This window comes from Lampetra planeri, chromosome 1 (genome assembly GCF_965212315.1).
Source record: "Lampetra planeri chromosome 1, kcLamPlan1.2.h2, whole genome shotgun sequence".
NCBI lineage: Eukaryota > Metazoa > Chordata > Hyperoartia > Petromyzontiformes > Petromyzontidae > Lampetra > Lampetra planeri.
In genome coordinates this window covers 13,425,776-13,440,672 of record NC_136107.1, presented here as the reverse complement: position 1 = coordinate 13,440,672, position 14,897 = coordinate 13,425,776, and positions in this window count along the sequence as shown.

Here is a 14,897-nt window from a genome sequence, read left to right as displayed (position 1 = left end):
TGACTAATATATGAACCGGTCTTGGGTCTCCTATATAGGTTGACTCAGTCTTAAATGAGTACCTGGTGCGATTTGTAAACATACGCGTTGTGGAGACAAAGGCGGCCATGCGTGGTTCCTAACCGCGCCGTTCAAGCCTTATTGGTGCTCGCTTAACAGCACGTCCCCTAGCGGCTTGCATGGCTTCACAGGGGATCTTTGTTTTGGTAAATTATATAACTTTTAAAAAGTATGTATATTGCATGATAATGTTTGAGACATCATCCACCATGCAGTTTCCTTCACCAAGGTCTGACTTCCCAAAAAAAAACACTCATCTCAACGTGTTCTTGCGTCCCTTAAATGACAGTGGGGTTGCATTGAGAAGTAAGCGAAGATACTCCACTCATACGAATGAATAAACATTTAAATATTAAATATATATTTTTGCAGCTCTGACGATATGAAAACTTTGTAACGGTTTTACTTAATACAAGTTAAGTGAGCAAAACATTTATTAAGAAAAGGCCATGACATGAATCTTAACTGAAGATAAATTATAAAATAGTAGAAAGTGTGAAATATATGTTACGAAATAATAGGGATAAAAAAGATAGACGATGCAAGTGTTTAATTGTTGAAATGAAACATCGAGCACGGGATTTGATAAAACACACTATCTTGGCACATCACCGGTTGTGAATGCTGAACATTTGTGTAGTCCCTGTCAGACTAGTTTCACTGGTTCGGGGTCATTATAGGAGACATCAATATAGTTAGACGGGAGCTGCATCAGAATTTCAAGTTGGCGCATTAGAAGTCCAATGGTAAGGAGAGAGCGAAGAAGGGAGCTGTGCGTGTGTGTATGGGGCTGACATGTGTATGGGGCTGAATATCACAAATGTGACTCCGTGGCGACACAAGGTGGAGGTCTGGGCCGCAATGGAGAAGAATTTGGAACGAGAACGTTGAATCTGAGTGATGAGAGTCGAGCTGCTTTGACTTGCGAGCTGAAACGCACACAGCCCGCGCACCACACTCAAATCATCCCCGGCAGTGACACGTGCTCTGCACATTCACAGCAGCAGCACTCGCATAGCCCACACTAACACAGCTGGCTGCTCGGAGTGAGTTCTGTTCGCGAGCACCTATGAAGGCCAACACGGTGTAAGAAGAGGTGGTACGCCCATAACCGCTCCTGGCCGCCTTTGTCTCTCCGGTGCAGATATTTACACGCCACGCCAGGTATGCAAATGAAGCTGCATTGACTTATACGTGTAAGCCCAGGACCGGTTCAGATATCACTCGCCATTGATGTTAACTGTGGCTGGGAATTGAACTCAGATGGCCGAATTTTTAACGCAGTCTATTAACCACGCAATGCGCCACCACCTCACATTCACAATACAACGACAAATACACACGCCGGCGGGAGATCAGCATCGTTTTTATGGCTCGGTTGCATTCGAAGAGTTAGGCTCTGTTCATGATTGTGCATTGATTAAGGATCTGTAAATAGTGATCGGCTCATTTGTATACGGTACTATAATTGAAGATAATAGGGTAAAGTTGGTTGGCCAAAACATTAATTGCACAACCAATTCACAGGCGTTCCTAATTATTTTTCTTTAAATTTATGAGTATATAGTCACTGTTGCCTTGCACATGACTCATCGCTTCACACACACACGCGTGGGCGACACCGTGGTGTGATCACCTGTGTATTAAACAATGGGGATATCTACAGGTCTTTTGGGAGTGTTTTGTTTAACACAGGAAACACTGCCCATACTGCCCACTTGGTTTCACAATTAATGCCTTATTTGTTTTTTCCAGAACGCGTGCTGTGTCCGTCAAAACCCAGATCCTTGGAAAGTTGTTTTGATGATCTGTCTATGATTGGGGGGGGGGGCATACAGATGGTTGGCGCTGATGTTCATACGGGGGAGGGCACAGGCCTCTTTTATAACAACCACATAAAACACTGCCTGGTGCTCGCCTTGAACTTCCCACTCCAGCACCTTCACCCCTGCCCCTCCATGTTAAAGAACATTGCGCCATTTCTGCCACTAGAGGTCGCTACGGGTCACGGGTTCCAATGTGCCAATGGCACTGGAAATAACCGGACGCATACTTTTCCACAGCGTAGTCGAGAGGTTTATTTTAGGCCAAGGCTGCGTCACTTTGTGTCACACAGGGACAGTTGCCATCAGGGGGTCCCCTGGGCTACAATGTATACATTTTGTAATCATTGAGATGAGATTTGTTTTAAGGCACTTGAGATGCTGAGGCATTTAAGCGCCCATGAAATACAAATACAATATTTAAATTACTGTGTTCATTTACTCATAATCGTGACCGAATTTTAGCTGCTTTCTATGGATGTTAAGTGCAATACTCTACATGAGGCAAATTACTTGGTTCACTGGTGATGTGGATCATATATTTGAGGTGTTTAGTAAAGTAAAGTCAATTTTATTTTAATATAAATACAAGGTGCCTTTCTGGCACAAATCTGCCACTCAAAGCGCCAGACTTAACGCAAGATGGAACCTGAAGCTGACCTTCCCCTCAGTAAGTTAAACCAATCAACTATACTGGGCCGTAACTTTTGGTAGCCCAAATTGAAAACAATATATTTTAGCAGATTTCTATTTCGAAGAATAGATTCCACATTCGGGCAAAATGCCAGATGTCCATCCATTCTATAACATCATTATAATCTAGATTTGAAGCTTTCGTGACTGCAAGGATTCATACTCTTAGGTTTTTTCGGTAAAGTCACGTAGGTAAAAATTTTAAATTAATAAAAGTAAAATAAAACAAATGAAAAAATTCACGACGTTTCGGAAGCAACACAAGCCTCCGTCTTCAGGTGGAACCGTCACAGCCACGACAGCTGTATCAAGTAAATGAGAGATCACAAGAAATACTACCCCGTATATATAATGGTTGAGGGGGGAAGGGCCAGGAACGGCACACTTTTTTATTAATATGGTAAGGTGAGGCTTAAGACCAAGAGTAGACTGCATAACAAAGGACTGAGCCTTTGTTATGGAGAGGTGCGGTTTGTAACTAACACATGGCAAACATGACAAAAGTGTGAAAATAGAAAAGCAATTATTATTTGGTTCTTTCGGTAAAGTCACGTATAAAGAAGAAAATAATAAATTAAATAATAACATACGACGTTTCTATTGCAACACAAGCAATCATCATCAGGTATAATGAAATAGCGACATACAATCTATCCAGAAAAAATTATAGACAGACATATAAGCAGACAGATATCACCAAGATACACACAGCGGGCAACACAAGTACAGAGAGGGGTGATCGTCTCTGTGGGGTGGCCTTAAATAGACAGAGGGGGGGCGGAGGCAGCGAGAGGGAGGGGTTAGAGACCAAATTTACATGTCAATGAGTACAACAAATAAGAAGGGGGAGAAAGAGACACACTAAAATTAAATAACCCAGCAAAGTATCGAAATGTTATGTAAAACGACACAGAGAGTCGGTCAACACACAATTAACGCATAGCCTGGTCGATTAGGTATTTCAAAGATTGCTAAGTTAGAATTTAAGTGTGAAAATTTCAAAGAAAGACAAAACATAAAAACAAGAGGAACGGAGACAAAGCAGAACCTAAGAACGACAAAAAACGAGTGGACAGAAAAAATTACACTAAATAAACAGGCAGAGAGAGAGAATAAAAAAAAACCCAGAGAGAGAGAAAAAAGTAAACTTGGAACTTCCCCGTAGAAGTGGTTCAATCTTAACTTTGGAGCTTTCGTGACTGCAGGAATTATTATTTGGTTCTTTCGTTAAAGTCACGTATAAAGAAGAAAATAATAAATTAAATAATAACATACGACGTTTCTATTGCAACACAAGCAATCATCATCAGGTATAATGAAATAGCGACATAAAATCTATCCAGAAAAAATTATAGACAGACATATAAGCAGACAGATATCACCAAGATACACAGCGGGCAACACAAGTACAGAGAGGGGTGATCGTCTCTGTGGGGTGGCCTTAAATAGACAGAAGGGGGGCGGAGGCAGCGAGAGGGAGGGGTTAGAGACAAAATTTACATGTCAATGAGTACAACAAATAAGAAGGGGGAGAAAGAGACACACTAAAATTAAATAACCCAGCAAAGTATCGAAATGTTATGTAAAACGACACAGAGAGTCGGTCAACACACAATTAACGCATAGCCTGGTCGATTACGTATTTCAAAGATTGCTAAGTTAGAATTTAAGTGTGAAATTTCAAAGAAAGACAAAACATAAAAACAAGAGGAACAAGAGGAACGGAGACTCATTGACATGTAAATTTTGTCTCTAACCCCTCCCTCTCGCTGCCTCCGCCCCCCCCCCTCTGTCTATTTAAGGCCACCCCACAGAGACTATCACCCCTCTCTGTACTTGTGTTGCCCGCTGTGTGTATCTTGGTGATATCTGTCTGCTTATATGTCTGTCTATAATTTTTTCTGGATAGATTTTATGTCGCTATTTCATTATACCTGATGATGATTGCTTGTGTTGCAATAGAAACGTCGTATGTTATTATTTAATTTATTATTTTCTTCTTTATACGTGACTTTACCGAAAGAACCAAATAATAATTCCTGCAGTCACGAAAGCTCCAAAGTTAAGAAAGAAAAGCAAGTAAAAAAAACTAAAACTGGTAAAACAACTAACTGGCTGTCTATCAATGACCTGTAATAGTTGTCTGTCAAATAAGATGGTCCAAATAAGTGTTGTTACATCTTTTTTGCATGGTTAATCACATCTTTCCAATGATTACTCAGTTTGTAACCCTCATCACGGTTGAAATTATGTCTGTGTTTGTATATTTGTATGGTTTCGTGTACAAACCTTTGATGGTAGCCAGTAGGTTTGCAGAGCACCTTGGTCTCGGAAAATACAATTTCATGAGAGCCCACAGAGTTGTAGCAATGATCGGCAACAGCCGAAGAATCAGTTCTGCCGTGTTTCAGATCTGACTTGTGCTCGCGGACACGATCAGAAACATGACGTTTCGTTTCTCCAATGTAGCAATCACCACAACTGCAACTCAATTTGTAGACTCCAGGATGCTGTAAGTCAGGAACGACATCCTTCACTGATGGAATCAGATCACGGATTTTATGCACTGTACTGAATCGGACTTGGATCTTATGTTTGTTTAGAATTTACTTACGCTGCCTTAATCGTTTTGACAGCGTTTTTTTCTTTTGGACCGGTCGGGTTTCAAGCACCACGGATTTGCATTTCCTGTTGAACTAACTGCAGCGCTCCACAGAGAAATTGTACATTCTCAGAATAGAGCCAAAACATGTCCTTACAACAATGTCCCGAGGCACACTTACTCAGATCGGCTGGGGTGATAATGTTGGTGAAGACTCCACGTTATGAAGCCAAACTTGTGCTGATCTTACATTTTTCCTGCGCAGTTCTTATCCGTGGTTAAAGTGGTTTAGTTCAGGTCATTCAGGGCTCAGTCTATGCTTACGTTGGCATTCGCTGTAACTGGATTGATAGCAGGCTGGTTGGTTGGAGGCGAAATGATTAGGTCATGTTTTTGTGATTTTATAGTTGTGATGAGATAAAGCCAGGACATTGGAGATGCTGGCACTTGGTAGATATGACAGCACCTGGGGGTCATCTCCATACTCTTAGGTTTTTTTTCGGTAAAGTCACGTAGGAAAAATAATAATAATAAAAGTAATAAAAAAAATAAAAAAAATTTAATTTGTATTATTACTTTTATTTTATTTTTATATTAATTTTAATTTTATTATTTTTTTACCTACGTGACTTTACCGAAAAAACCTAAGAGTATGAATCCTTGCAGTCACGAAAGCTTCAAATCTAGGTCATCTCCATATATATGTCCATATATATAAAAGGCAAAGTTGTGAATGTGTGTCTGTTCAAAATGTTTAACGTACTTCACGACATGCAACAAAATGGAAATTTGCCATGTGGGTACTTTCCAGACTGTGCACCATGCAAAAATGCCCTTTTTGGGGGGGGGGGGAGCTCAATAATGCATATATTTTTTGCATGGCAAGTGAGTTGTGACGTCAAATCTGTCACGTGACCCGCGCACGTGGAAGCGTAACGCATTGTAGCGTAGCGGTTAGCGCGCTGCGCTACGAACCTGGCGACCCGAGTTCGATTCCCGCTCACGGCCACCACCAGTGACGATTATTTAAACCCTCCCCGAGTTCTACTCAGCCTCAAACAATGAACTGGTGTGGTGTGAACATCACCACTGGGGAGACAAAGGTGGCCGGGCGTGGTGCTGGCCACCCACCCCCTCGTGTGCTGTGCTGGCCTTCATAGGTGCTCGCTAACAGCACTTGCCCCCTACAGTCTCTTCCCTTTCTTTCTCTTATCTATAAAAGTCTCTGCGGGCGTGCTCTTGCAAAATATTTGCCTCTCGAATGGTGGCCTAAACGTCCAAATAAAATTGCCTGCCAGCACGCCCTAAGCCCCGCGGTGGGAATAGGCTATTCCCTTTTCACGTATGTCACCTTTACATTTGTTTATAGCGTTTTTTTTGGAGATATTTATTAAACTTGAAAGTTCGTTTGCCTATTTTTTTTTATTTCCCTTCGCCACGCACTGGGTCACAACGTAGCCAGCTGCACTTGCGCACAGCGCCCACGAGGTAACCCCCAGCAATCCACACGCGCCATTGCTCAAGGTAAGTCGCACAATTTTGTATTATAAGCTTTTATCTCATTACACTTTGCACTGCCCACATGGGTTTCCCCTAGCAACGCAGACACGATCGCCACACATTTTATTTCGCCTTACACATGCAGCTAAAACACACCAAACACGTACATTCTTCACTGTGCCATGTCCTCTTCTCCTCACCACACCCCAATTATACCCCAATGCATCCTGCAACTACAATAGAACCCCTACATATCATTATTATAGCGCTTACATCACATTATTGTCGCGTTGCCGGGGGGACCTGCCTAGCCCCCAGCCTGCCAAGGTCACACCTCGGCGGGCTGGGAAATCTAGGCGAGCCCGGGGGCTCTGCACGGAACTAGGCCTCACCACGGCACGGTCTGCTTACTACTTTGTGCTATACATTCCATATATACTGCTATACAGTCAGCATGTACTACTGTAGTGCTAGCAAGTACCACCACAGTCACTTTACACTGCTGTCATCATAGCAGGTACCACCACTGTCGCTTGCCCCGCTCTAATCATAGCAGCTTACACCACAGTATGCATGCACTGCTGTAGGGAAAGCAGGTACCACCACAGTATGCACTGCTGTAGTGATAGTGCATACCGTCGATGTGTGTGTGCGTAAGTCCATGTGTGTGTGTGTTAGTCAATGTGTGTGTGTGGTGTGCGTGTGTAGACAACTACTATTTTTGAATTCAGTTACTTCTTTTTACAATAATAATGCCTGCGTCTGTGTGTGAGTCGATGTGTTTGTGTGTGCGAGTCGATATGTCTGTGTGTTTGTGTCAGTCGATGTGCGTGTGTGTTAGTCGCTGTGTGTGCATCGCTCCATGTGAGTCAGTGTAAGTCCATTTCTTTCTGTGTGTGTTTTTGCTCCACGTGTGCGTGTGAATCCATGTGTGTGTGTCTGTACGTACATGTGTATGTGTGTGCGTAAGTCCATGTGTGTGTGTCAGTCCATGTGTGTGTGCCTCTATGTGCGTGTGTGAGTATATGTATGTTTGTGTGGGAGTCTATGTGTGTCAGTCGATGTGTGTACGGCAATGTGTGTATGTGTGTGAGAGTCCATGTGTGTGTGCGTCGATATGTGTGTGTAAGTTCATATGTGTGTGTGTCAGTCTATGTATGTGTGTGTGAGTCGATGTGTGTCTGTAAGTCGATGTGTGTGCGTGGGTCCCTGTGTGTGTGTCTTTCTAAGTCCATATGTGTGTTTGAGTCTATGTACCATCGGACACTCCACGCGACGCTCACAACTACGAGTGGGTGGCTAAAGCACAGCAAGTTGGCACAGGAGGGGGCATAGGAGCTGCATCAGCCAGTCGTCTCAGTCAGTCGACCTGTGCCATCTGGCTCTGCCCCGTGACCTCCTGCCAGCGGGCGTTCGACACTTCACGTGGCCTCAAGGTGCACATAACCTGCCACAAGCGTTGTGGTTACGTCACCGCCACTTACTGGCGAATAGCGGTTGTTGTTGAGTCTATGTATGTGTGAGTCCATTTGTGTGTGTAACTACATATGTGTGTGTCTAATGTCGATGTCTGTGTGTGTGAGTGGATGTGTGTGTGTGTGCGTGTAAGTTGATGTGTTTCTATGTGTGTGGGTAGATGTCTGTGTGTGTCTGCCTTTTTCGCCCGGCCAACACCGGGTACTTACCGCTAGTCACCTAATAAAGGGTGCAAAGGCAAAAACAAAGATCCCCCATATAGCCTTAACATATTGTTGGTGCAAATGCTGTTAGCGAGCACCTTCGAAAGCCGACATCTTCTGAGTATTGTGAAACTGCATGTAGGTAACACAGGTCTGGGTTTTGGGGGAATTCACGTTCATTTCTTCATAACAAATGATGTAAAACTCGGGGAAGAAGTGGCATAATGGTCAGCGCACCGCGATACGAACCCGGTGACGCTAGTTCAATTCCCGACCATGACTAACATCGGTCGCGAGGGATATCTGAATTGGCCCTGGGCCACCAGCTTCATACAGAGACCATAAACCTGCAATGGTTTGATAAAGGGGCTATAAATTATGATAAATACTCAATGTGCTGTTGCAGATCAATATGGGGAATAAATATAAATAGGCCTGACTGCTGATGAGATCCAGAAGGTGAAATCTATCTGCACCTCTGATTAGCACGGTTGGCTATGTACAGGGCGAAATAAGTTCAACATACATTCAAAAGGTTATAAAAAATATATATAGTTTTGAAAACCCAGAGGCTGTTGGACTAAAATAAATATTTATAATGCAGTGACAAATTGTATTATATTTGAATTAATATAGCCAACTATAATTCTGTATACATCATAAGTGCAAGTTTGTGCAAATACAAAAAAAATATCAAATTAGCTGTTGCCTTATTGACCTTATTTACTAATGGCTTCACTCTTACACTTTGGCCATATTTCTATATGTTCAGCACTTATTTATCTTCTATCTGATGTGTTGTTGTATTATCTAACGATCATTAAAATTAATGATAATACAAGGTGATCCGTTTATAGGTACCAAACTAAAATCATTATGGACTAATTGTAGAAAAAACAACGTTATTTCAAAGCCTCAATGCATCTCCTACAAATTGGAATGCACCTTATACATCTTAACAATCTCTTCTGTAAGAGCCATCAGTTTCACAGCACTGTATTCAATCAGCTGCTGAGAAGAAAGTACGAGGGCCAGTAGAAATGAATGCTGTATCTATAAATGTGTAGTGGTATAGCGCTGGCTGCTGGCGGAAAAGGGTAACTGCGGTGTACGGTAGTACTCGCGTCAGTAGGCCACGATATATATGAGAGGGGGACATCTAGGGAAAAGGTCACAGAAGAGGCCCATCGGGAAGCCCCGGGAACCCACTAGTAGGTTCCAGAAAGGGGGCATGGCCTAGGCGGAGCAAGGCCATGCTGGGAGTATAAGAGGGGGCCCTGAGGGGGAGCTCGTGGCTTTTGCTGGAAGTGGGATCCCTGTCGTGCTGTTCAAGATCGTCGTCATCACCATCTCGTCGTCGTCACCATCTCCTTGTCGTCGTCTCCGTATTCACCATCCCGGGGTGCTGTTAGTCAGATAGCCTACCAACTGTTCTAACTAAGTAATGCCGCCGGCAATAGACGGTCTTAATCATAATAGTATGCAGCCATGTAGGGTGTGTATTATCCCAATGGTGCTTGTGAAATAAAATAAGTGCCTCCATGTGTAGCGACATCAGGGATGTCACTGTATTGTGCTGGCCGGGAAGGGTCGTGCCGTTCGATGTTCTTATATCGTGGACAGCACCGTGTGGGTGGCTGTGTGATACCAGCCCTAGCAGGGCTTGGCGAGCACTGGGATAGTGCGGGCACCACGCACAGCGTGTGGTGGGGGCTCCCCCGAGGGGAAAGGGGTGAGTGTCAGCCCAGGGGTAGGGTTGCCTCGGGACATGGCACTCTGGTTGACCCCGTAGACACGTGATCCGGAATGTCCATGCAGGGGGCCCCAGGTGGGGGGACTCAGGGGTGATCACGTATCCAGAGAGAGCTCTTGAGAAGGATCGAGAGGGAACGAGAATGTTCGGGAAGGTGGGCGGGGTCGAGGGCAGAGCGGCCCCGACCAGAGAGGGATATAAGGCAGGTCCCTGAGAGGGACCGGGCTCGCTGCATTCTACAAGCTGGAACATCTACAAGCGGGAACGTCTCAAGCTGAAGCTTTCCGTCTTACGAGGCAACAACGTGGTCAGAGACCCGAGTGAGGGATCGACCCTTCGTAGCAGTAACTCACTGTAGTCTGACAAAGGGGCAGTTACCCCTTTGTGTTACAGTGTTACAGTGTTACAAGTTCAAGGTCATTTATTAGGTATAGTTCTGTGAGCCATTCGGCTCTTGAATCTGGTGCAACCGAAACAAACAAAAACATTAACAAGAAAACATCTTAAAGTGAATATGTGACTAAGTGCAAACAGAAAATCCAAGAAAAGACAGCAAAATATTGCAGAAAAAACACCGTACACCAACGCTGTGTGCAAAAATCCCAGTGAGATGCAAGTCAAACAACAACAACCACAACACAACTTAGATTCAGGCCATCAGTCTTACTCCGTACTACAACAAACAAACATGGCCCAACCCAAAAACTTTTCGAAATCACCAAAATAAAGCCATGAAAGCAATGAAACAGTGATCATAGGAACTCTAAAAGGAACAACGTCTGCGACTCAGTTGTACCCACTACACATGTATTACTGTCTCCGATCTGTGGCACTACATTTGGTTCTATAAGTGGCAAGGAAAAATTCTTCATGTCGAAAACAGTGAAGAGGAAGAACCCACCTGTAGTGTCCTTGGAGGACGAGGATGGCGAGGACGTTATCCCCTCAACAGCCCCGGGATCCGGGACCCTGGTCATGTGTCCCGCTTAAGCGGCGCCTTCGGAGCAGCGGGAGCAGTGCTTTGGCTCCTCGTAACTGCCTGTCGAGGAGGGATGGCGGCAACTCACCGGGCGCCTCGGACAACTGCTCTCCTCCGCTGCGCAGCTGGTCGTCCAACTTGGGGCGGCTGCACCCGCCGGAGGAGCCGCAACACAGGGGCCGTAGGAGATCGGGTCGTCTCCCGCCGTCACGCCCATGCAGGAACCGGCAGCCGTCTCGTCCGTGCAAGAGCCAGCCGCCATTTTGCCCGCCACCATCTTGTCACTGGAGCGGGAGCTGTTTCCTGCCAAATTCCAGCCACCATCGGCAGCTTTCACGGGGGCGGCTGCCTCCCGTCCGCGAGTTTGTAGCGGCGGGGGGCGACTGGACGGTGTTTCAACGCCGCTTCAAAGCGGCCTGCACTTCAATCGGGTGGTGGGAGGAGGAGGATCTGCGGGCTCTGCCGATGGCCCTAGATAACGACTCCTTGCGGCGTTTGAGGCCATCCCAGAGGCGGACTGAGCGACTCTGCATGCCCCCCAATTGGCCGCCATCTTCGACCCACAGTCCAATGCCCGCAGAAGGTTTTTGCTGAGGAGGCGGGGGGAGGCCGAGATGCCTCTCGCCTTCCGCAGCGCGCTGCTGGCCTTGGGCCACGCAGCTTATTCGCACATGGAACAGACGGCGCTCGATTATCTGGCACTGGAGAGGTTGCTGTTGCTGGCTCAGGAGTTGGGCGTCGCTTTCTCCATCACGGCGGAACACGACCTGAAGTCCCTGAAGGAAAACCGCTGTATCCAGGTGCATGTCAACCTGCGGCAGTGGCCCAAGGTGGCTGCTTGCATGGGGGTGCCTGAGGATCCAGAGGGTCCTGCGCCACGTGAACTTGAGCGGGCCTGCGCTTCCTTCGTCCGGGGCCCACGTGGGAGGGGAGTCAAGGGGCGGCAGCCGGAGTGGCGAGAGAGGGACCCCCTTCCAGCATGGAAGTCCGCGACCGCCTGCTTCAATTGTGGCTAGCTGGGCCACATCGCCAGGGGATGCTGCAACAGCGCCGGATCATCCACCTCGCCTTCAACATCCTCCGCCCCACCGACATCCACTTCCCCGGCCTCGCAACAAGTTGTGACGTATCAGACACTCGGCTGCAAATGTCACCTCACGCATCTCGGTTGTTGAGCAAGTCCGATTCGCACGTCGCCATCCCTCATCTTGTTGCTGCGTGTGAGCAACGGACTCCGGCATCGGATGGGTGGCCGCGTTGCATAAAGCAGTGGAGTGAGTTGGCACATCGTCTTGTGGCAGCTGCGGCGGGGTCATCCGGGGATATAGGGTAGGGGTTCTGGTCGACACGGGAGCGTCGGCCACCATAATTTTCGAGTTCATTTTTTATCTGTTGCCGGCGAGGACGTGTTGCCTTAGCCCAGTTGTGAGTGCTTGTGTTGCCGTGAACGGTGGGAGTTTGGGTATTGTGGGACAGATAGTGGCGATGGTTCAGATTGGGGAAATCGAGTTAACAGGGCCGGTGTTGTTCTCCAAGACGTTGGCTGTGCCCTGTCTTCTGGGCACCAGTTTTATGGTGAGGATGCCACCCAAGATCCTTGTCGATCAAGGGTGTGTGAAAATGCCGTTGGGGCATCGTTTGGCCTTCTTGACGTCCCCTACTCGGCTGGCAGCGGCTAACGCTACAGTGCAAGGCTTGGCGAGGGAATCGGTTACAGATGCTGGTGCACTTGCGGTTTCGCAAACATCAGGATTTAGATAATTCCGAGGATGGGATCCTCTTAACCCCGTCGAATACAGCGACTCGGGGTCTCGCGTTGGTGGGCTCTTAGACCATTGTCAGAGCAGACCAAGAGCCCTTTTTACAGGTGCTAAATATTGGGCTGGGGGTAGCTGTGGTCCAAGCCGGCACAGTTTTGGCCCATGTATCTGCTGAACATTGTGAGGAGACTGACACATCTGCAACAGAAGTCGTCGGCGCGGTGGAAGGGGGAGGCAAGTCGGACGAGACATGGATTCACAAATTATGTTCCAAAAAATTCTGATTTGCGGATGTTTTTAGCCACAGAAATTTTGACATTGGCCGCACTTCGTTACTGCAGCACCGCATCGACACGGGGGATGCAGCCCCAATAAGACAGAATTCATATAGGATGAGCCCCAAGGAGAAGGACCATGTCCAGCAGGCAATTGACGAGATGTTGGCCGCGGACATTATCTCTACCAGCCCGTGGGGGGCTCCCATTGTATTGGTTGAAAAGCGGGATGGGAGCCTGCGCTTTTGCGTAGATTGCTGGAAACTGAATCAAATTTCCTTGGCAGACGCATATCCACTCCCTTGGATGGACAATTCCCTGGATGCGTTGTCTAGTGCCCAGTTCTTCTCGACCCTCGATTTATTATCAGGGTTCTGGCAGCTGCCCCTGGACGAGGAATCCAAACCTAAGACCGCGTTCCAGACGCCCCAAGGTTTGTTGTTTCAATCTTACTGCCTCCCTATGGGGCTGCATTGGGCTCCAGCCACGTTTCAACGGCTGATGGAATTGGTCTTGGCAGGTCTGCAATGGGATTCGTGTCTCATTTATCTGTACAATGTCATCGTGTTTGGACGCACGTCTAAAGGGCACTTTCTGCGATTATGGTCGGTGTTTATCAGAGTGCAGGCGGCCAATCTTAAAAGTGCCACCTTTTGCAAACATCTGTGCGGAATTTGGGCCGTATTTTTTGTGCATCCAGGATAGCCACGGACCTCGACAAAATTGTGTGTGTGCGCAAATGGGCAACCCCCAAGTCGGTGGGTGAGGTGCGCAGCTTTGTCGGGTTCGCATCGTACTATCGCTGGTTTGTCCCGAGGTTTGCCATGATCGCCAAGCCGCTCCACGCACTGACTGCGGCCAGAGGTTTCGGTGGGGGGAGGAGGCTGCGTTTGTTGCGTTGCATGACGGCCTCGCTAATGTGCCTCCTCTATACCTGGATTAATCTCTGCCGTTCATTGTGGACACGGATGCCAGCGACACGGGGGTATAGGAGCTGTGCTGTCCCAGTTCGTGAACGGCGTGGAAAGAGTTGTTGCGTATGGTAGCCACATCTTATCCCCTGCGGAACAGCGCTACTGTGTGACGTGCAGAGAAATGTTGGCCATGGTCCATTTTATCCAACTGTATAGGCCATATCTTTATGGGAGGGACTTTGTTGTGTGCACAGACCACGTGGCCCTCAAATACTCCTTGCGTGTTGACTAGCCATCCGGCCATCTTTCTCGCTGGCTGGAAATACTGCAGGAGTATTTGTGGTGCCACAGCAACGGAGCAACTCCGCCGGCGCTGCCATCCCCTTGCACCCCTCCACACGAACGCACGCACACCCCCACTAAACACACACACGCACACCCCCACTAAACACACACACGCACCGACGTAGGGTCTCGTGGGGGGGGGGGGATCACCTGGTACCATGGGTTTTTACCCGAGGGGCCGCTAGCGGGGATGTCCCATGGTTTCTCATTGCCAGGAGATTGGCCGACCCCCCCCCAGGCCAAATTGCATTGCAGCCCCGTGAATTGGCTTAAAATTGTATGGGCGCGACGAAGCTCACTGGGCTAACCGCAATGGGACACTCACAGCGCAGGGTGATAGGGCCTCGAGGGCAAACACTCAGCGAGCAGCGCATAAGAGGAGGTGATAGGGAAATTCCTGGACCGACTGCAGCTGTGTATTCCACAGGACGGCCACCCCGACCAAACCGGTTGTGGCCGGGGTGGGGAGGACGGGTGCGTAAACAATGGGTGAAGGCGCTCCGGAGGGACCGCT